This window comes from Erpetoichthys calabaricus, chromosome 16 (assembly GCF_900747795.2).
Source record: "Erpetoichthys calabaricus chromosome 16, fErpCal1.3, whole genome shotgun sequence".
NCBI lineage: Eukaryota > Metazoa > Chordata > Cladistia > Polypteriformes > Polypteridae > Erpetoichthys > Erpetoichthys calabaricus.
The window spans coordinates 75,159,578-75,182,922 of NC_041409.2; the positions used below are offsets into that span (position 1 = coordinate 75,159,578).

General features: G+C 36.5%; 1 protein-coding gene across 3 annotated transcripts in view; it reads right to left on the reverse strand.

Moving 5' to 3' along the window:
• klc1a (kinesin light chain 1a) overlaps nt 1–22,905 on the reverse strand; it is a 90,503-nt gene extending 67,598 nt beyond the window's left edge. For 2 of the 3 annotated variants that reach the window (XM_028822355.2, XM_028822356.2), the window contains exon 1: nt 22,470–22,904. The gene's annotated coding sequence lies outside the window, so the exon portion shown is untranslated. Of the gene's footprint in view, nt 1–22,469 lie in introns of all 3 variants that reach the window. The other variant, XM_028822354.2, reaches the window with a different exon arrangement.
• Between the last annotated feature and the right edge of the window lie 440 nt (nt 22,906–23,345).

Sequence of the window (23,345 nt, forward strand, 5' to 3'; positions counted from 1 at the left end):
TCATATTCACTTAGGGCATGAGTAACTACAATAGCAGCAGCCATACCACTCTTACCCAGTTTTGTTTCTTTGCTTTCTTTTAAGTGTTAGGTTATATGTAGCTTCATTTGCGTATCTAACAAACATTTTGTTAACTCCAAGTAGCAAATCTCTCAACTACTAAATATGTTACAAACTATGCCATTTACTTTTTTTTTTTCCCTAACATTTGTTATATTATTTTCCGATTTTCTTTAAACAGCTACATTGTTAGGAATTTCACAGCTAAATGCTTTGATATGTGCGCCGTTTACAGCATTTCTTCAGTAAATTTTCTTTCCAGCTATGTGTCCATTTGTGACTGAGTTTGTTGAACATGCTTTCATAATGAATGTAAGCAATGCACAATATGCTGTTGTTATCTAAACAAACTTTGCTGTATTCAGATGTTATAAAAAGTATGAAAAATGTGGGCTTTTTAGTACTTGTATATGTAAAATACTCTTAATTATCAATTAGACAATGAGATTTCTTTAGGCAGGCTTTTCCTTTTAATCACATCCTATTTTTAGTCATAAGGTCAAATGATCACCACTTTGTGGGGAGCTAGTTTACACAGAAGGAGTGTCTACTGAGAAGACCTAAAAGGTCAAAATGGGTAATGAATCTATGCAGAGAACCAGTAGCAGATACTTCTGTTTGGGAGGAGTTGCACTCTAAACCTCTAGAAAGACCTCTCTTGTATAGATCATTGACATGGAGTTTGAAAAAACCAACTCAAGACCTGAGAAGTGGAGGCAGCTGCGGTCAAAATGTTGTTGGTCCCTGTCATGACGGCAGTCATACAACTTGTTGGTAGGCACCAGCAAAAGGGAAGTCATTAAGCTGAACAAAGAGGCCTTCAGTGCTATGTTAGCAGAAAGGTCTTGGGATCTGACTCTGCATTATCAGCAAGTAAAGCAGTGTCAGAAATGAAGGTTGTGCCAGAAGTTTATCAAGGTCATAGAGAACCACTTTGGACAGATTTGAAGTAGCACAGACAAATGATTTGACCACTCTGGAAGGGTAGGTAGGTCATTACCCAGGTCACTCTAACCAATGGTAGGAAAAAGTTGACCTCAAACTGATAATATCATCGAAAAGCGGAAAGCATACTTTGAGGAAATCCTAAACTTGGTGTTCAAGCCTGCTATGGAGGAGGCACTGTTAGAAGCATTACTATGTGTAAAGATGATTAAAAGGCCCCAAATTGGCAAAACACAGACGTGAATGAGATTAGACTTGTTAAACTGCAGCTGTGGTTACACATTTTGAAAACAGCATCACTAACATCACAGTCAAAAAATACACAGTCCAAATACCAGGATACTGGATTGGAGTGTTTGATCCAGGACGAGCAATGCAGATTCTGGCCAGATCATTACACATGGAATCAGCTTGATGTCCATGCACAGTTGCTGATTTTGAGTTGGAAAAAGATAACTCAAAGCATTTAGAGGACGGTGCAATGGGATATGGAATACCATAGCTATATGCCCTTCCTTCCTTGCATTTGTGCAGTAATAGTTAGTTCTCACATACTTGACATTAAGCCAAATCTATGCAGTCTAAACATGTGACTCCATCAAGGGTGTGCCTTGCCTCCTCCCCTGTTTAAGATTTTTTGTAATAAATGGCAACTTTTGTAATATTGTACTTGCCTTAAAATATATATTCTCCTTATTCAGGACCAAATTAAGAAGATTTTAAAAAGCAATACATTAATGTCAGACCAATTTTTGCATAATAAAAAACCTGCAAAATAAAATGTTCCACCGTGTATCTCACAGATCAGGATATTGGAGCTCATTGTGACATTGTATCTTTGAAACATATAAGCAGTAATGATAAAATTAATGATTGGGCCAATATATTTAACTTTACATAAAATTAAAAATCAAAGAATTAATGTTTATTTGCTTATAAATTTGAGATTTACCTAGCAAATATCACTTGCTTTGTCTTATTCTTTTGGCAGATAGCTGAAGTACCTTTTTAAAAATTCTGAAGCTCCATTACCACATCCTGCTCTTTCACACAGAGAGGTGGGTGATGAAAATCCCTTATATGTGCACTTTCTCTCCAATGTCTCCAATGAGAACAGCTCAACTACTGTGGATAAAAACCTTCAAAAATACTAACAATTGGGATTAAACTACAATCGCAGAGTAAAGAACAGATGAGTTGGCAGTGAAAAGTCTCTTTAAAAGGTGCACATCCCTGCAGTCACAAGCACCAGAGCAACAAAATACCTTCAGATTTTTTAAGTGCGTAATCAGAAAGACCTGTTTGACTGCCTCAGTCATGACTCTCCTTCGTGCAGACATGTGAAGCTGCCAAAATGAACTTAGAAATGGTGTGTACAATTACAGCAATGGTGACCAATAGTGGTAGAAAGAAAATCCTCAAAGACAGAAAGGCCCTCCCACAAAAGCTCAAGAAAAAAAACAAACCAATTAAGCGTAAAGCCAAAATATTTTGATCAATACAATACTTAACCTTTAAGTGCTACTATACTTTGCCTGAAGGCTCCAAGAGCTGTTTACCACCCCAAATTCTGTGATAGGGAGTGGTCCCATAATCATTTTATCAGCAATCTTAAAAAGAAAGGCTATAAGACTAAAAAATACTTTCAAGCTTCACAACAGATAAACTGCAGACATTGCATTCACTGTGAATTACCATTTCTTGCCCTGATATTATTATTTAATTTCATCTAAAAGTAAAATGCAGATTCATTCAATGTAATGTGATTGAAATGCACAAGTAAATGGAGAAATCTTACTTTTAAAATATTTTCTAAATATGAGTTTAAAAAAAAAACAAAAAAAAAAACAACAACTGACAAAACTGTCCTGGTATACCTTGTTTTTTGTCACCTATAAGAATCCATATCCACCTCAAATTCTAAATGAAAACATGCACAGAAAGAAAGCACTGTACTAGAAACATAAGTGCTGGGGAGTCCATGACCCAACTTGAGATTTCTCTCAGTCATTTAACCTTACATTTATAGTTTATAACACTTTATCATAGTGAATACTGCAAAAAAGTTATTTCTGGTAAACTACAATCCATTATCACTGAACAGAAGAACTATATATATTTTTCTTTATGGTTCATTACAATAATAACTAAGCTACATTCTCTTCCCTGGCTTCTTACATTTCTGCAGTAATACCCATCCAGTCGCACTCCAAAATATCACCGACTAAAATACGAGAGATTGATACTGTATTGATATCAAGGAAAAGGTCCTCCTTTGCTCTTAAGATATTTACTCCTAATAAAGTCTTTCAAAAAGAATTACACAAGCAGTTCCATTAATGTTTTAGCTAAAAAAAAAAAAAAAAAAAAAAAAATATAGAAAACCGGAACGTCCCTCTTAAGAGCCTGTGTGTCTAAGGTACTACACACTTTTAAAATTTCACCATGAAACATATAAGAAAACTTGCCTTCTGATAATGCTGCCTAGGGTAACATACTGAGAGTAAACAAGATAATTCCTAAATGTGCAAACAGCTTGTTCTAGCTGTTCCAATTCTGATTTTTGAAATAAAGTAAAACATTTGACAAAAAACGTTTTATGAACATTTTTAAATGCACTGAACCAGTGCCCCAACTCTGGTTAATCTTGCTTAATTTAATCATCAAATTTAAAAGGATAGTCATACAGAACTCCTCCACCATGGGACCTAAATAACTGCAGCTGAATTATGTTTCTCACTGTTACCGGTGCTATGGATACAAACAGACAGAAGCTTCTTTACAGTTCCCAAAGTAACGGCTATATCAGGTAACTAACCATCAAGGGACAAGCAAAACTGATTGAGTCATGTATGCAGCAAGAGATCTTTATACAAAAAACATACATGCAGCAGATTAACAAAGATCTAAAGAATTATTTCTCAGCCTTTTCTTTTTAGTTGGCAGCTACATAATACAAATACATGACATTAGCTCAAATACTAGGCCACAGCTTACATATTTTAGATTTTTAATACAACTGTTATGGTTTAGCCAGGGTTTTATCCCAGACTCATGTAAATTGTTTTGTGTGTTGTTTTTATGTTTTGTTTTATATTTGGTATATCATATATTGAATATATGGGCGGCACGGTGGCGCAGTGGGTAGCACTGCTGCCTCGCAGTTGGGAGACCTGAGGACCCGGGTTCGCTTCCCGGGTCCTCCCTGCGTGGAGTTTGCATGTTCTCCCCGTGTCTGCGTGGGTTTCCTCCGGGCGCTCCGGTTTCCTCCCACAGTCCAAAGACATGCAGGTTAGGTGGATTGGCGATTCTAAATTGGCTCTAGTGTGTGCTTGGTGTGTGGGTGTGTTTGTGTGTGTCCTGCGGTGGGTTGGCACCCTGCCCAGGATTGTTTCCTGCCTTGTGCCCTGTGTTGGCTGGGATTGGCTCCAGCAGACCCCCGTGACCCTGTGTTCGGATTCAGCGGGTTGGAAAATGGATGGATGGATGGATGGATATATTGAATATATTGTTTTGTTATAATTATGTGATTAGTTATGTGCCATGTCCCCTTAAAACTGAGTTCCAGGGGGAATGGCAATCATAACACATAGCTGGAGGATGCCCCTGCCAGTTAGAAGGTCAGGTCCTTAAGATTAGTACAGTACTACGTTTGTAGACTGGATTTTTCTGAATTTTAACCTTTTATTTCTGTTTTTTGATATTTCTGTATGTATTGTTTAATATAATAAATCATCATTTTTGCAAAGAGCTGGGAGTGTTTACATTGTTTATCTCACTTTTTCTAAAGATACTGAAGTGTTTTGATTTTCCATTTTTGAACCTTTGCAGACCAAAGCCTACTTTAAAGCCACAGAGAAAGCCCTTTTCAAACAGTAAGCCCCAAGAACAGGCCTAGATTTGAGAAGCTTGGGTCTCCATTTTAGCATTGTTACGGGACATTGCTCACAAGAATAACCAGCTGAAATGTCTACTCACAATCACTTCCCACTATCTTTCACTGGTTAAATGAGTTTGATTGGAGCAAAAATAGCATTAGAAACCTAAAAGATCCCATATGAGCACCCACATCCCTAATCTAACTTGCTGCTGCTACCGGGTCACACAGATGTATTGTATTTCTGAGGAAGGCCACCCCTGCTCCCAATGGTCAACAGATATTGTGAACAGGGGGACTGAACGCACCCCTAAAAGACACGGACGCTCCTCCAAAACCCCCTCTTAAACACTGATACAATGGGAATAAATACAGTTTATCTCCTCATCTACGCTCCCTTACTTGCTGGACTGGTGCTGCTGCTCTGTCAAGTTATATGCTTCTTGCGCAGCACATCACATACTTAAAAGCCTGAACAGCACCTGTCCTCTTGGCTGATTGCTTTGTTTCTCCCTCTTCCCCCCAGACGTTCTCTGCTCCTGTTGGGGGTCCCACTCCTGTTGTGCACCCTTATGATGTTTGTGTATTCTTTTAATTGAGAACTAAATACATACGGAGCTCATTTTACTTCTGAAAGAGAGAGGTTTGTTTAAAGGGTTTGAATAAAGTTCCTGTCTCTACAATTTCCTGTGTTTCTGTGCAATTCTGTGACCCAGGCATGACAATATGAAACCCAAGCTGCTATTAGTAGCAACACTAAAGCAAAGTCCAGCATAAGTCCAGAAAATGTGGAACTAAAAGCTTGAAATTAAAATGCTTCACATAATTACAAGCTGTTATATTGTTTCAATTTTTCTATAATATACCTATCTAAAACAAGGTTTAATTAAAAACAAGTAGCTTTCACCATTCTGTAACAACAAAAAGAAATCCAGACGTGAGCGTCAATAGGCTTTGTGCCCTAGGAACCAAGTTACCCAAACTATTTTATAACATTTCAGTAACTATTTACCACTCTGATGCTGATCTTTCTGATCATAAAATATGTCATTACGAAAGTGACAGACAAGAATAATTCATAATTAACTGCAGAATGATGGCATTTGAGGGTTCCTCTATAGTGTCTTTCTCTTTCACGATTTGGCTCAAAAACTAATCAGCACATCATCATCTCATAACAGGCTTAAGTTTCAAGTTTGGTATTTCTCCGTCCAGGTGTTTTAGCTCTAAACCATCCTCAAAAAACTGACACAGACAGACACACACCCATCATCGAGATATTGATGTTTTCAGTATCAGGGGACCCTAAGACACTGAGAACCTTTGCTAACCAGAGATTGAAATTTTTGATGAATCTAAAGGTTTCACTCCTCCCCCATTAACAATTGGTTATGGTGGGGGAGGGCGCAAAGCAATTAATGGATATTGGCAATTAAACACTGCTTAAATGTAAATATACATGCACGTATAGGTTTTAATCAGTTTAAATCATTAACTGACATTAACAGCTTTTTGCTGTTAAAATACATGTACTATATTTATACAGGTGCATTTTTTTTCTTCATTGTATCAAAATTTTGAATTATTGAACTGTAATGCTAAATATGGATTACAATTTCAATTATGTACTACAGTGATCCCTCGCTATATCGCGCTTCACCTTTCGCGGCTTCACTCCATCGCGGATTTTATATGTAAGCATATTTAAATATATATCGCGGATTTTTTGCTGGTTCGCGGATTTCTGTGGACAATGGGTCTTTTAATTTCTGGTACATGCTTCCTCAGTTGGTTTGCCCAGTTGATTTCATACAAGGGACGCTATTGGCAGATGGCTGAGAAGCTAGATTGCTTACTCTTCTCTCTCTCTTGCACTGACTTTCTCTGATCCTGACGTATGGGGATTGAGCAGGGGGGCTGTTCGCACACCTAGACGATACGGACGCTCGTCTAAAAATGCTGAAAGATTATCTTCACGTTGCTATCTTTTGTGCAGCTGCTTCCTGGCTGCACGGTGCTTCGCATACTTAAAAGCTCAAAGGGCACGTATTGATTTTTGACTGAAAAACAAACTCTGTGTCTCTCTCTCTCTCTCTCTCTCCCCCTGCTCCTGACGGAGGGGGTGTGAGCTGCCGCCTTCAACAGCTTTGTGCCGCGGTGCTTCGCATACTTAAAAGCCAAACAGCCCTATTGATTTGTTTGCTAGAGATTGTTTTCTCTATCTATGTGACATTCTGTGCTCCTGACACGCACTCCTTTGAAGAGGAAGATATGTTTGCACTCTTTTAATTGTGAGACAGAACTGTCATCTCTGTCTTGTCATGGAGCACAGTTTAAACTTTTGAAAAAGAGACAAATGTTTGTTTGCAGTGTTTGAATAACGTTCCTGTCTCTCTACAACCTCCTGTGTTTCTGCGCAAATCTGTGACCCAAGCATGACAATATAAAAATAACCATATAAACATATGGTTTCTACTTCGCGGATTTTCTTATTTCGCGGGTGGCTCTGGAACGCAACCCCCGCGATGGAGGAGGGATTACTGTACTTGATTCTTACCAAAACTTACACTGTATGACACACAGCAACAAATAATAAACACAGCATGAATCTTAAAAAAAGCCGTAAATGTATCACATGTTCATAAATTGTTTATCAAGTAGACAAGACTAACATGCTTAACAGATTTATAAGTAAAAGACTATTAAGCTAACAAACCTATTGTTTACTAAGCAACAATTGAATATTTGTACTTTCTTTATTCAGCTAAAAATGAAAGCTGCTGCACTTAAAACAAGCTAGCTCTCCAAAACTCAAACAGTGTCCATTTTAATTTAAAGGAGAAAATAATAAGGTCTGAATTAATTTAAGTAGCTTTTCTTGCAGTTTGTCTAATTACACAGGAAGACTCCTCTGATTCCTTCTTCTCAGTTTATTATTCCACTTTCTTTAATGTAAATGCTAATATTCCAATCACTTCTTGCTCTCAAATTACTGCTCTTTGTTTACAATGCAGAAAAAAAAGCACACCAAAAAAACCAAACAAAAAAAAAGACACACACTTGCTCAACTAAACGAATGTAAAGGAGCACTGCAGTTAAATTACTGTAAAGCTTAGAAAAACAGGGGCTGAAAAAAGCATTTTTTTTTTGTGATTGGACACTTTACCGACCGATCACTGATCAAGTCTTTTTAGTGAAAAATCGGCCGTTAAGATCGCAAGCAGATCAATTGTAGCATCCCTAATACTTGAAGGAAAACTCAGGACACTGGGAGAAAGTTCGAACTACACATGTACAATATCTGGAAGCTGAATTTGAAGCCAGGACACTGGATTCCAGCTCAGAAGTAGTCCAAGCTAAAGCAATTCATATTTTTAATGTAGATAAACGGACTATGGAGGCATGCTGACGTAATACACTTTTTGGAATTTGTTTGTGGCTTTATTTAAAAAATTGTGATCAGGGATTTGTTTACAGGTTCAATCACTTTGTTAAAAATCATGAAACAACACATGAAGTTCTATTTTAAGCTTACTGAAGATCTAACAAGAATTTTTATTGCTATCACTCTGGTTGGAAAGCACCTTTTACTTCCTTAGAAGAAATAAGTCTTGTTGAATTATATATAGTATTATTTTTATCACTGTACAATCAAATGTCGTCTGGCTTCCTCACAGCCTACAATGGTAAATGTTCAGCCCCGGAGCACAGGGTTCTTCAAAAAGCTGTAAAAAAGATATTATTGGATTTTTATTTCTACCTATTTAGCACATTTATGTCAAGCAATATTCTAAAGAAGCCCAATAACATCAACTAGTGATAAAACAGTCTTTAGCCATGGCTTGGTTGCATGTTTACTCTGGCTCAAAGTGCGTGAAGTTCTTAAATCCAATAGATAGATAGATAGATAGATAGATACTTTATTAATCCCGATAAGAAACTAATCTCAATTCCAACTAACTTGAAAGTATAGCATAAGATGTAGCAGTTTACAGTAATGTGTAAAATACTCTGCTAGTCAAATAAATACTTAAACACTTGATAAATACTTGATAATGAAAACTTGATAAATACTTTACAATTAAAACAGGATAGACAAATTCCTCTTTCAGTGAAGGATACTACTGTCAAATTTCTGTAATTGGTATACTTTTGGTATAGTTTTTTTTTTTGGTTCTTTATTATTTCGCCTTATACAATTTCTTGTATTAGGAATTTGTTAGTTTTCGCATACCCCTTGGGGTTAGAGTGAGAGTGCAGAGTCAGCCATTGTACAGCACCCCTGGAGCAATTACAAGGTTAACGATCTTGCTCAAGGGCCCAGCAGAGTAGGATCTTTTTTGGCAGTGACGGGGATTCGAACCAGCAACCTTCTGGATACCAGCACAGATCCTTAGCCTCAGAGCCACCACTCCGCCAATAAGATAATGACAAAATATTCATGCATATATATACACCACAAGAGCCACTTAAGAATATTTATTCTCAAAAGCTTCAAGCAAATCTATCCAAACTAGAAAGTTATCTTGGTGAACTCCAAGATTACAGCACTGGATTAATCAACTAAATATAGCAAGGATCACCATTAAATCTCCTGCAAGGGCTGCACTGATAACAGGATCAACATTAGGAGCTGTGTTTGTTGTTTTTTTCTCCTCCTTACTGATAGTCTTTAATATCCCTTAGGCAATATATTAATGTTTCTCAAAGGAAAATAAAAATAAAACAAACATTCAACTTTAATTCAAGCACATCTTAACAACAGGAATAAAAAAAAATATTACAAAAGCCAAAGAACATAAATAGTTAATGAAAACATTTCTACGGATATGGGATAAAGAATACTAATATTGCAGTGATCAAAAAAAAAAAAAATCTTAACACAACATAAGCCTGGCACTGTTTACTTAAATCCGATTTTTTCATTTTATATTTTTTATAAATTGGACAGGCCACTAAAGTCTCAAAAGTTGTTGCAGACACTCTATTTAGCAACAGGACCTTCCATCTACCTCATCAGACACAATTTTTAACAATATAACAACCTAATTTAAGAATTCTTGGATACATCTCGCAGAAATCCAAATTGTCTAGCACCTATATGATTCTCCTCATAAATGCCCCGTTTAAATTTAGACCGAAGATGCCACCAGTGCACAGCTAAAGCCTGGGGCACTTATTTACATGATCTGAGAATGCTATTCAGTTCACAATCTTTACTAAGCCTTTCTGACTTTTCTCCCTCAAATTATCCTCAACCTTTTCAATAAACCTATTATATACATCCCAAGAGAGTGAGGCTTTTCCCATGGGGGCAATGGCTGATAAAACATTGATAAAATATTTCTGATAGAAATATTCCAAAATCTCAATTTTTTTTCAGTTGCACTAGAATAATTGCCACTAGCAAATATATAAATAAACAGCAGAGCTTCTGCCCCTAATGCCAAAACTGAATACAGTTAAGTCATTAACTTCTTTTCAGTTCGCTGTTGGACAGTGACTAGTTGATGCCCCTTTTTCAAAACAGATGATTCAGTACTTACTTTATTAATGTAAAAGGTCAATCTTATTTTCTTTATAGGGCTCACAGGGGTGGTAACTGGTGTTATATGCACACACACCTCTCTCTCTCTATTATATATATATATATATATATATAAAATAAAAAATCCAATGTGTGTTTTTCACGAGAAATCTACTTAACAGATTTAGATCGGGTTTTTTTTCAATAATTTGCTTGAACATTCTGGTTGATATTGGGACTTCTCTCATTGCGCTAAGTATTATAGTTCAGTTGCGGCACAGATTTACTTGCGCAAATCTGAGAGATAGGCTGCAGGTCGAGGGGAGGGAGAGGCACGGCCATCCTCACTCATACACCAGCCTCCGTTCGAGTTGCTCTACCTCTCATCATGTGTTGGATTGTACCTTGCCTCCGCTTAGCTAGCGATATATGTTTTGTTCAGCAGACATCATCATCTAGGGATTGTTAAAGAGTAACATCCGACGTTTTTTTGAGAGAAATCACAACTACATGTGTTTTAGTGGGTACCTACTCATTAGCAGAGATATCACGACCACATGCTCTTAAGCAATATAAATTCTTCTCAATACAAATTATTAAATTTTTCATTTATTCTTTTATTGATTTTTAATGTTTGACCTGTTTCACTACTACGCAGGTGGAGCTGCAGGGGACAACAAGTACATACGAGGGGGGACCCAAAAATAACCGGAAATAAATAAATAACCTAACAACAACAAAATTCCGGTTATTTTTGGGTCCCCCCTCGTATACATATATATATATATATATATATATACATACATATATATATATATATATATATATATATATATATATATATATATATATATATATATATATATATATATATATATATATATATAGTTACAGTTCATGTTTATCTTAAATTAATTTTGTTCTCTTTAGTTAATGCAAAATACTTAAGTACAGGTGAACTGACTTAATAACTGCTCCAATTTTGGCCAAAACAATGCAAGTCCAAATATTTCATACTTTTGTTATATACAAAAATGAATGAAAAGCTTTCCATAATATTGCATATATTTTAATAAATTCACACCATACACTGTACTCCTATCATAAATATAAAGAATGCCATAGATAATCACATTTTTTCTGTCTTTTAAAATAAAACTAAAAAGCATACGGAACAAAAAATTAAAAAGCATATGAAACAATTAATGGAAATATTTATATATGAAAAGCAAAATGCAAGAATCAATAAAAAGGGTAATTAATGTGATAATTAAAATAAAAACAAGGAAGCTTGTAAGAAAGTATGATTTGGGCTCCTACACTTTCATTAAATAAAATTGAATATGGTTTAATTTCATACATGAAAGAAAACAGTATAAAACATTGCAATTTCTGTTACATTTTTATTTTAAATTAAATGCAAACTATATAAATCACACATGTAATCACATATCATTATAATTAGAATTACACAAATTACAGCAACTGAAATATTTTTTAACACTGTCAAAGCGGTTGGGATGGCCCTATCATTTGAAACTAACAGGACTCAGATGCCCAAGCGGAGTCATAATTTATAGGCATTTCTGTATTCAAATAGTGGAGTAAACTCAAAACAAAGAATTTAAAGCTTTGTACAGGCATATATCAATGGAGACACTTTTTGATTAAGGGGACAGGTAGCCTGATTTGCAGTCAAGTCCAGTCAGCTACTAGAATCTAGTAACTAGATGCTTTTCTCTCCCTTTTATCATTTCCCTCTTAATCATAGCTCGGAGTGTCACCAGATTTGACTAGGAATGAGTATTTTACACCTCTTCAGTGATTCACTTTGGGGTTAACTATAGAATTCAAGTAATTAAGTAAATGCATTTTTTTATTAACATAGTATTGTTTATACTTGAAACTTGCATATAATGATGATAATGAAGATCTATTATATTTAAGACAATGTTTTGATCACATATTATAAAACAGATTCATAAATTCAAGTGTTTGTATTCTTATTTTTATATTTTACAAACTTTACTGTAAGTTGGATCCAGTGCAAGACTGAATATGGGAGTCTGTGTGCTCACAAGTGGGACCTTCAATTGACTGTCACCTAGTCAAGGTACATTTCCTGCTTTGTGCCCAGAGCATCTAGAGGGGCTTCTAGACCCCAGCAGCACTCAATGGAACACCCAGATTTCACAGTGCTGGATTTTAGTATTTTTTTTAAAGGGAACTGGACTCAGTCTGGAAACAAACATTCCTTTAAAATAAAATATTAGACACTAAGGCTATACTGGTTAAAAAATAATACACTGTAAATTTGGAACAGCCTCCTTAAACAGAGGAAGGATGCAGAAGACATCATTGATTGTAAATAAGGCCAACACAGACTGGCAAAAAAAATAAAATAAATTAAAAAGAGATTCATGACAACTAAGTTTAAAAAAAATATGACAACAATGTCAAGGTATTAGAGTGGCCGTCACAAAGCCCAGACAATAAATTCGACTTCAATGTCATACAAACAACACATAATTTAAGAAAAGAGTTATTAAATTTAGCCAAGGACTGCAGCATATAAGGTTCGAGGAGAAAATAATTTGACTGCTTTGGGGTAGTGAGTTTAATACCCAATTCACATAACACTTCATACTATCAATACTGTACACTAAACACAATATGGAGATTTTGACATTGAGTCTACCATTCATGACAACAGTAATGAAAAGCTATTTTAAATTTCCTATCTTTTTATAAGTCACCATTGTTTCCCTTCTAACCTTACACGTTCTTTGAATGCCTCCCTTTATAAACAGCATTATTATTATTTTTTCAAGGCACATTACAAAAGCAGGATATAGTCTAATTATTTACTTAATTTGTTTTCTTCAGCTGGAGCACAGACAGGTTAAGCAACTTGCTTAGGATAATGTTGAGTGTGTGGCAGGAAATGAACCTGCAACCTTGTAGCTTAAAGTCCCATGTGAAGCTTAGCCACCACACCATACTGCCTGTATCTATATATGTATATGTCTGTATGTATAGCATATGAACGTGTTTTAACAGGAAAGCTCTACAGACAGAACATAAACAATAGCAGTGGAAACAAATTCAAAGTAAATTCTCATAATGTGAAGCACAACTTAGGTTGATTATGCCTATCACTAAAATGTTTTTGGCTGAAAATGATGTTATTAGAGCATCTTCCCAGTCAGAGTAACAATATTGTCAGCAATAAGTTGTAAGTACAGTAGAAAAAAAAAAAACAACCAAAAAAATATTTTTCTATTATTTGTTTCCACCAAATATTTGATGAAACTATTCTTGTTTATTATGTATTTCTATCTCATGAAGTCAATTACATTTCGTATGAATACCCTGAATTAGGGTGGCTAACGCTAATTCAGTCTTTTTATATTGTGAATTGGTATATGAGTGTTTGTACAAGAAGGAGACTACTAGTACAAAGGTAGGATACCAAGAGACCTCTGATAATTCTAAAATCCTAAGCTACAATGGCTGAGACTGGAGACACTATGTAAATAACAACTATTGCCTGGGAGCTACACTAGTCACAGCTTTATGGGACAGTGGCAAAGAGGAAGCTACTATTTAAAAAAAATCTCATAAACACATGGCTAGAATTTGCCTGGAGGAATGTGGGAAATTGTGAAATCAAGTAGAAAACAGTTTTGGGGTCTGCAAACGCAAGTCATTCATGGTAGCAGTGGTACCATGTTGTGAGGATGCTTCCCCTGCAGCAGGCCCAAGAAGCCTTACAAGGGTTGAGGGTAAAATGAAAGACACTAAATGCAAGGCCTGCGGTAGGCTGGCGCCCTGCCCGGGGTTTGTTTCCTGCCTTGCGCCCTGTGTTGGCTGGGATTGGCTCCAGCAGAGCCCCGTGACCCTGTAATTAGGATATAGCAGGTTGGATAATGGATGGATGGATGGATAAATACAAGGAAATTGTGGGGGGGAACCTGCTGATGGACTACTGCAACTTGGGGGAAGACCTATTTTTCAAAAAGACACCAATCACAAACAAAGCAAAGCTATAGAGGAATGGCTTAAAAAATAGCAATGTTAATGTCCTGGAATGGACAAATCAGAAACAAATCTTAATTCATTTAAGAATTTAGGGCACAACTTGAAAAAGACTGTACATTTAGGGTCTCCATGTAATTTGACAGAGCCTGATCATATTTGCATAGTAGAACGTGGAAAAATGTGTATGTACAAAGATGACAGAGACCCATTCAGACAAACTCAAGGCTATAACTGCATCCAAGACTGAGCGTCTATTAGATACGAAGATGAAGGCAGTGAATATTTAGACAAAAATTATTTTGTGTTAAACAACTATAATTAAAATAGATTTTTTTACAGATTTATTTTCATTTTGATACTTGACTTTTTCTGATGATCAACATCACAAAAGCTTAAATGAATCCACTGTGATTGAGTGCTGTAAAAAGTGATGAATACAATGTATAGGCATTACATTGTTAAAGTATATAATACAGCACTTCCCATACATTACAATAAAATAAAAATACATGTTTTTTAAATTGTGTATTTATTGTCATACTTCGTTAAAATGCATTTTCTCTGACCAATGTGCTGTTTTATGCCATGTGAACAGTGCCCACTTTCAATACTGATGGAAGAGTGTAGCAATTAGTGCTGGGCGGTATACCGGTTCATACCGAAAACCGTTTTTTATATTTGTTATGATATGGATTTTTCATATACCGCAACACCAGTTTAAATTGCCTAAACGATGTTCAGAATGTGGCGCAGCAGGAAACTGTTCAAGTTAGGACCTTTTTCACTGCTACACCGCTAATCACAGAGGTGTTGCGTGGGGGCTCTTTTTCACTGCTACACCGTTAAATAGGTAGTGGTAGTGTAGGTATTGCGTGGTGAAAATGGACAGAGAACATTCCGAAACTGAAGCTGTAGCTGACAATAAAGTTGAACATGATCACACAGAAGAACTTTTGCAGAAAAAAAGGAGTCACGGCCATTGCCTGGAGATACTTTGGTTTTAAAAGGTCAGATGTGGACCATTATGTTTAAATGTGTAAATACTGTTTCTATATTACTGGATAATACTGCAAGCCAAGTTGCACTTGTTTTATTTTTTTTTTCAATGCAGTGTAATATAACTGGGTACTGTGTAATAATGTGACATGTTGACTTTATTCTCGACATTTCCACTTTAATCTCGATGCTTATGACGAGAATCAAGTCGACATGTTGACTTTATTCTTGTAATTTGTCTAATTAAAGTAGAACATCGTAAACTAAACTTCATTGTAAAATGAATATTTAATTTACTAGATTTTCTCAAACCCCGTCATAAGTTATGTAGCACATTAAATGCTTTGTTAAGTGTTCCCCGAGCCATGTTAAATCGGTACGTGCTACTTAAACTGACTTCCTCTTGTACTGAGGTGGCGCCCGCAGCACAGAATACATTCACTGCATGATATTCCAGCTATCTGAACATTTAGAATGCTAAGATAAATACTTGATATCATTTTCATGATGAAATGCATTAAAGCATGTATTAATCATGTGGGGGCACGGCGGCATGGAGGTTGCACTGCTGCCTCGCAGCAATGGTGTCTCGGGTGTACCCTGCCTTGAATTTGCATGTTTTTCTAGTGGGTTTACTCTGCGTGCTTCAGTTTCCTTTCAAAGTCATGCAGGATGTGAGGTTTTGTTATGCTATATTGACCCTGCTAGTGTATGTTTAGCTCGTATTCACCCTGCGATGTGCTGGCAACTCGTTCAGGATTTGCTCCTGCGTCGCACACAATGCTTGCTGGGATGGGCACAACCCTGAATGGATGGCATAATTAAACATGTATAACGAAGATATTTCTAAAGTCCTGAACACTCTGTGGTGTCTAAGTTTATAACTAGTTTTAATTTCACAAAGACGTTTATCGTTTGGTGATTGGTTATGTGGAGAAAGAAAAAGGAAGGATAGGAACTGGGGTTTTGGTACGTCAGACAGACAGCACGCATGCAATAAAGAAAGCCCGCTCAGAAGAACATCCATTGAATTCTGTGTTCGTGTCTCCGACCACCAGAACACAAACCCAACATTTACACAATATTTAAGTTAAACCTTTGCGATACCCATTCATACATCCAGTTTTTTGGAGACTCCTCACACCTGCCATAAAGTTCTCTACGCTGAACATACACCTGAGGACCCCCTACCGCGAGGGAGCAGCACTACCGCCTCACTATCGTGCATGTTTAATACCTGTTTTAATGCATTTCATCATGAAAATGATGTCAAGTATTAATTTTAGCATTCTAAATTTTCAGAGAGCAGGAATATCATGAAGTGAATGGATTCTGTGCGGTGATCGCTGCCGGCGCCTCCTCTTAGTGCAGAGGAAGTCAGTTTAAGAAGCGTAGTGATTAACAACTGGGTCGGGGAACACTTAACACAAAGCATTTAATGTGCTGCATTAACTTATGATGGGGTTTGAAAAAAATCTAGTAAATTAAACATTGATTTTAGGATGAAGTTTAGTTTACGACATTCTATTTTAATTATAAAATAAACTGAGAATACAGTGGAAATGACGACTTTAATCTCGACATAAATGGCGAGAATAAAGTGGAAATGTCGACTTTAATCTCGACATAAGCGTCAAAATTAAAGTGGAAATGTCGAGAATAAAGTCAACATGTCGACCTTAATCTTGACATATAGTTTGTTTTTTTCTTCCCTGTTTCAATATTTTTTTTTTCTTCACCGTGGCCCTAATGATTCCATAGGGCTATACCACAAATAGCATTATAAATGCAAGTTGCAGTTTTATTATTTATGTATATAGCTTAGTTTGAAGCAACGTCCATATTAATGCAGTTTGCCTAAATCATGGTTCAGTTGGTAAATATGTCATCCCCAAGTTGCACTTGTTTTATTTTATTTTAAATTTGGTGAATACTGTGTAATGCACCTGGGCTTGAAGTCTTGAAGTAATAGTATTATTACTGATAGTTGCACTATTATTTATTTTATTATTATTTATTAGTTTAAATATTATGCAGTTTAAAGATGGTAAAGCTGTTTAAAAAGTCACTTTAACATGTCAGTGGACAGAGATGGTTAACATTAACAAAGTGTAGTTGGTTTACAAAAAATATTTACTTTTTATTCCTTTTCTAAGACATGTTCAATGCAGTACAACTTTTGACAAGCACCTCTGGATATTTTACTAAGTCTAAATGCCTCTTTGGATGGTTGAAAATATGTTGTCAAAATTATAGTTTAAGTTTTTCAAAATTTGTTCAATAAAAAGGATCTATATTTTGACTGCATCTGTCATGCATTGTTATTCCTTCTCTTCATTAGTGCCACCCTCTTGAAAACTATCACTTTATGGGGTCATGCAAACCTGTATTGATACTTGTGTGCACATTAAAATGTTTTTTTTTTGTGCAATGTACAATGCTCAGGACAGTGGAATTGATTATTCTTAGCCAGTCAACTGCAGTAATTGCAGTGGAAAATGTGGTTAACATCCACCCATGCATGGGAAAAAAATACCGTTGAATACCATGAAACTGGTATAATTTAGAAAAATACCGTGATATAGAATTTTGGTCATACCGCCCACCCCTAGTAGCAATCTAATCAAGTTTATCTAACATCTGGGAAAAAAAATCACTTACCTAGAGCAGAGAGGTATATATAAACACACATACCCACACATAAATACTGACACTTCATAAAACACCAATACATGAGTATAAAACTGAGATATAAAAGTAAACTGCAGACTCACAATGAAAGTGAAGAATTTTGAGAACGAAAGTGAAAACTAAGCAAAATGCTGAATTCTGTTCACAGGAAATAGAAAAATGAAACATAACTGAAAAATATGCTTATATCCTAGTGAATATGAGCAACTAATTTGTCCTCTTCCTCAACTGCTGTACTTTTCACGGAATTGTGTTTTTTTAAATATAAAAATAAAAATGGAGCTTAAAAGGTTAAGTTCAAACACTAGAACTGGTTGTTTCCTAACCTACTGACAACAATTATTTTTAGCTCCATTTTTAATCAGTTATTTCCTTCCTTTACTAAAAATCCTTAAACCTAACACATGATTGAGGATAAACTTAATCTTCAAATTTATAAATACAAAGCCACTTTACATTTTTTACGAAATATTTTAAAATGCTCACTGTTGTTACATTTTTTAAATTCTAAAGTCTGTCCATGACATATTTACAAATAGCATGCTTTCTTATCAAATAATTTAGACAACATTAAGTCAAAAATGTAACACCAAAACAATGATGATGACTAATATTGTAATTTATTCCAACAAAAAAAATGTGTGGATATAATAAGTTCAGTTTAAGTTATGATCTTTGCTACTTGAAAGGATAAGTTTTCAGAAACATCTTTTTAACTGTAGCATACAGTAAACTTCTCTAGATACAGTATGTAACATCATATTTTATATGGAGATTCTGAAATCCAACATATCACAAATGCGTCTGATTACACCTTGTCACTTGGTAAACTTGAGGCTCTTTTTTAAATTGCCATTGGCTGAATTACTTGAAGCACCAGAAGACACAGTATGGTACTCAAAACACAAAACCTTCCAATGTAGCCTGTTGTCTGTACACCAGAATTAAAACATTTTGAAAACAATTAACATTTTCTTAAACCCCCATCTGCTTGGTGAAAAAGGGATGTGCCTGTACAATATGCAGAGGGAAAAAACCTGAAGATGGACCGGAGGATTTACCATCCTAAAAACTGTACACAAGGAAGTGTTATTATCTTGTCTGTGTTGTTATTGTTTCATCATTACGCTTGGCTTTTATTTTTTTTTTTAAATGCAATCAATCATAAGGTAAAATTACAAAGCACTGACATACTCTCTCTCTACAAACCAGTCAAAGATCTTACATTTTTAGCTACTAAAAGTAAACATTGCACGCATAGTAGTTGATATGCGCTATTCTGGCATTCTAATTATTTCTGTCAAAAACCTTTCCACTTGCAGTCACTAATTCAGGGCATAACTGTCACCCTCTGTCAGTAAAGACTGTCCAATGTTAACTAATATTGTGTTGTCCTCATGCATAGCTTTTTTTAGTATACGTTTTGTGAGTTTCTCCTATGTTACTAGAAGTGGTAGCTTTTCACAGTGAATCTGGAGTGCCTATGCTTTATCCTCCACATTTACGCAAAATGATTTACTTATACTGTATTACGAAGGAAATAGTAAACTTGCTGAACTAGAACCTATCGTGACAGCATTAGGCACATGACCAGAACCAATTAAAAACCATCACAGGCTGCACACCCACGCAACCACTCATGTAGAACTAACCGAGTGCCACCAATAGACCTAATAAGCATTTCTTTTAGATGTCAGAGGAAATTTAACTGAACAGAGAAACTGAACCCAAGGTCCTAAAATTGCAAGAAGCTGGAGCCAAACAAAAAGAAAATTTAAAAACAAAATACATCCATCTTTATCAAGTTCTACTTGTTAAAGCCATATGGTCTATTAACATATTTTCATTCACTTACATGCCAAAGTACCATAATTAAAGGCACAATGACAGAGCCACCAGCTAAGAAATAAACCTGTAACATTGTGGACAATACTGCAGACCCTTCAACACTGACACACAGTCATGCAATGTTATCTTATGATCTCCAGGTACATACAGCAAATATCAGGGGAAAAAATGAATTTAGACAACGAGGAATGTGGATGGTAAAACTAAATGAAATAGAAAAGAGTAAGACAGAAAAACAAAAAAATAAATGACAACATAATTGCTACTTGTTACTTTACTTTTTTTATTACTGACTCCACGTTTCTGCAAAATAAGATATGCAACATGTCCCAAACTTCTTTCTAATGGAACCTCTCAGACACTGTGTGTTGAACTATATAGTGTTTGGGTTGAGAAGTGTCGGTCCTGAAGTTAAAACAAAGTAGAAAGTTGTAAGATTAAGATCTGCAGTTAAAAAGTAAAGAAGACCAAGTACTGAATTGAAAGCAAAGACTGGTATGGAAGCAAAACTTTGTGTTGTAAGGATAAACTATCTGAAGTGGCATGGCATGATGAGTTAATGATGAAATATAACTCATAACAGAAGTGGAAAGCAGAAGAGAAAGTGGAATGTAGAAGATGAAACAAATGGAAGCATCAAAAGTTTCTGTTTTGTGTATATTTGCTCATCACCTAGTAATTATTTTGAAAACTTCAAAGAGGCTGTGTATCGGATTTTAATTCTACCTATAAAGAAACATTACAGTGAAGCACAAGATAAGTTTACAGACAATTTCCGATCAGTCCACATCCCCCACCTGTACTAATGACTACAAGCTCTAAGAAGTGACTGACGGAATACCATTGCAAGTACGAACAGTCAAAAAGAGATTCCTGTGCAGGGTTGCTGGGCTCAGTCTCCATGACACTGAATGGATCTTGACAATGCTGGAGGACTGCAGAGGAGAAGAGCTGCTTCTCCAAATCAACAGGAGCCAGTTGAGGTAGTTCAGGTATACAGTTAAGATCTCTCCCTGGGCAAGTGAGGCAAACCCAGGACAGGCTGCTGGATTTACATCTCTAGACTGTCCTGGGACTACCTGATATTCTCCAGGAAGACCTGGGGATAAGTTGTACTGGGCATCCCAGTTCAGGTAGTTGTTACCACTCCTTACACAAGAAAAGGTAGAAAAAGGATGATGGGGATGTCATGCCAAAAAAAAAAAAAAAAGTCACTGATTGAGTCACTGTTTACTTTAGAAAAGATAAATTTTACATAAACAGATGAACTTTACTGAGCTTCTGTACAAAAACAAACTTCCCGCAGGGGACAAATAAATATTAAATTATGACAAAAAATATACCTTTCTTAAATATACACTTAAAATGACTAAAAAGAAAATTTCTGACTTGGTAGGTTGAGTCATAGAAGGCAATATACAGGTGTACTGCTATTGATATACTGTAATGGAGTCACCAGTAGTGCTTCTTGACACACTTCTGCTGAATAATTTTCAGGCTAAAAGTACTCAGTATTTGTGTGTCAGATAGAGGATGTGCAGCAGTGTTCATAATGGCTCTCAGCTTGTTTTCATTCCCTACTACCTCGAGGTCCCTTAATTAGTTTGTTGAAATGTAAAACACACACCATTGAGCACTTGTGAATTCGAATACTCAAAGATGAAACAGAAAGACAAGCTTTAATTAAAGTCTTATGATTAAGAAACTGGTTGGCATAAAAAGTAGAGATCCCTTAGGATCATCATGTACAAACACTGCAATATGGCATTACTCTTTCTAAACTCTGACATCACCTACTACATTACACAATGCATTACCACTTTACGACTACAGTAACGGGTCACAATTTTTAATTGGTCTTATCGAGTCTCTCTGCTTATTTAATGAAAAGGTTTTACAATAAAACTGCCAAAGTACACGATGTAGTTTATAATCAAAAATTTTAAATAATGCTGCCTATTTTGTTTTTTAAAATTTCATAAAAACTGCCGATAGGTCTCGTGTACGAAACGTATTTTACCAAACTAATGGGCATGTAGTTATCTTAAGAAAGGGCAACATCGAAAGACCTTCTCCGATTCTAGAGACTGAGTACATTTCTTTTAGCAATGTGTGATGCACATTCAGTAATCTTTGAACGGCTCCCCGTAAGGCACTGAAATCTCTGATAAGGAAGAGAAACCAAATGTAGAAACATACGGGATATGATCTGTTTTTAGTAGTGCCAAGTGAGGACAGTGTCGGATCTGCTTGTGATGCGGTGAGTGAAACGGGCTTCGACTAATTGAATCAGCGTGTGGAGCCCACTAAAAGTGCGCCACCTGCATTTCAGGTCTTCGGGGTAGGCATCTGAATACCGTAGGGCGGACGAAATGCTCTGACAGCGCCGGATAAATCGGTGCAGGACCGACGGGACGGGTGTGTCGCTCCCTAGAGAGACCCCCTTTCTTTCCGCAGGCGATGTGACAACCCTCGGCAACTTACCAGTTTGTCGCTACAACAGAAACCCCTAATGATGAGGCGAGTCGCTTTGTCGTGCCCTCCACTTCTCTTCTGTTCCTCGTGTTTCAGCTGATCTCCAGGGCGGGGGTCCGGCAGTCAAACCTCCGGCTCCGGACCCCTTACACTCCACGTTCTTGTAGTGTCATCCAATTCCAGACCATAACCACTTCAATAAAACATTTAAAAGACCCCGCGTCTGGCATAAACTGCCACGATAACTGACAACAGCGTTATAAAGGTGGGAGAGTCTATTTGTCAAGTCTTGGTTCCGTTTCTCCCTTCGGCTCTCCGCCTATTTTAAACAGCTCAATCCACACGGCCCCTGGGCTGGCGGCGCATCCAAACAACCTCCTGTCACCTCGCGCCGAGCGGCGAGACCAGCTCCCTGCCAAAATGGCGCCTCCTCCCGCCCCACAATGCACCGCGGCCTGGCCTCGTGATAGCAGTTGTCATGGCTGGCCAGGCGAAGAAGGCGCGCAGCATCCAACAGGTTCTTTCCGAGTGGCGATGGACAGGACGCGTTTTAACAGACAATCGAACGAATTGGACCGTGAACATGAAGTGATATAGGGAATGTACGTTTCTACAGGTATAGGCTGGCAAATTACATGTCTACCGACTGCCATTAAACACATCCTATTGTTTTTAGTTGCCAATCCATTTTCTGATCACCTGCCTCTTTAAAGGACTCGAGTGCAACATGGTGCCTAATTAGTTCTGACTGAATACAAAATCCTTTTTAAAGGTCTCTCTGTTTACCTTCAAATGATTGCTAAGGTAACCTAATGGTAACTGAATCTGCAGTTTATTGAAAGATTGGAGAGATGTCATGTAAAGTACAAACCTTTTCTTGGGCAT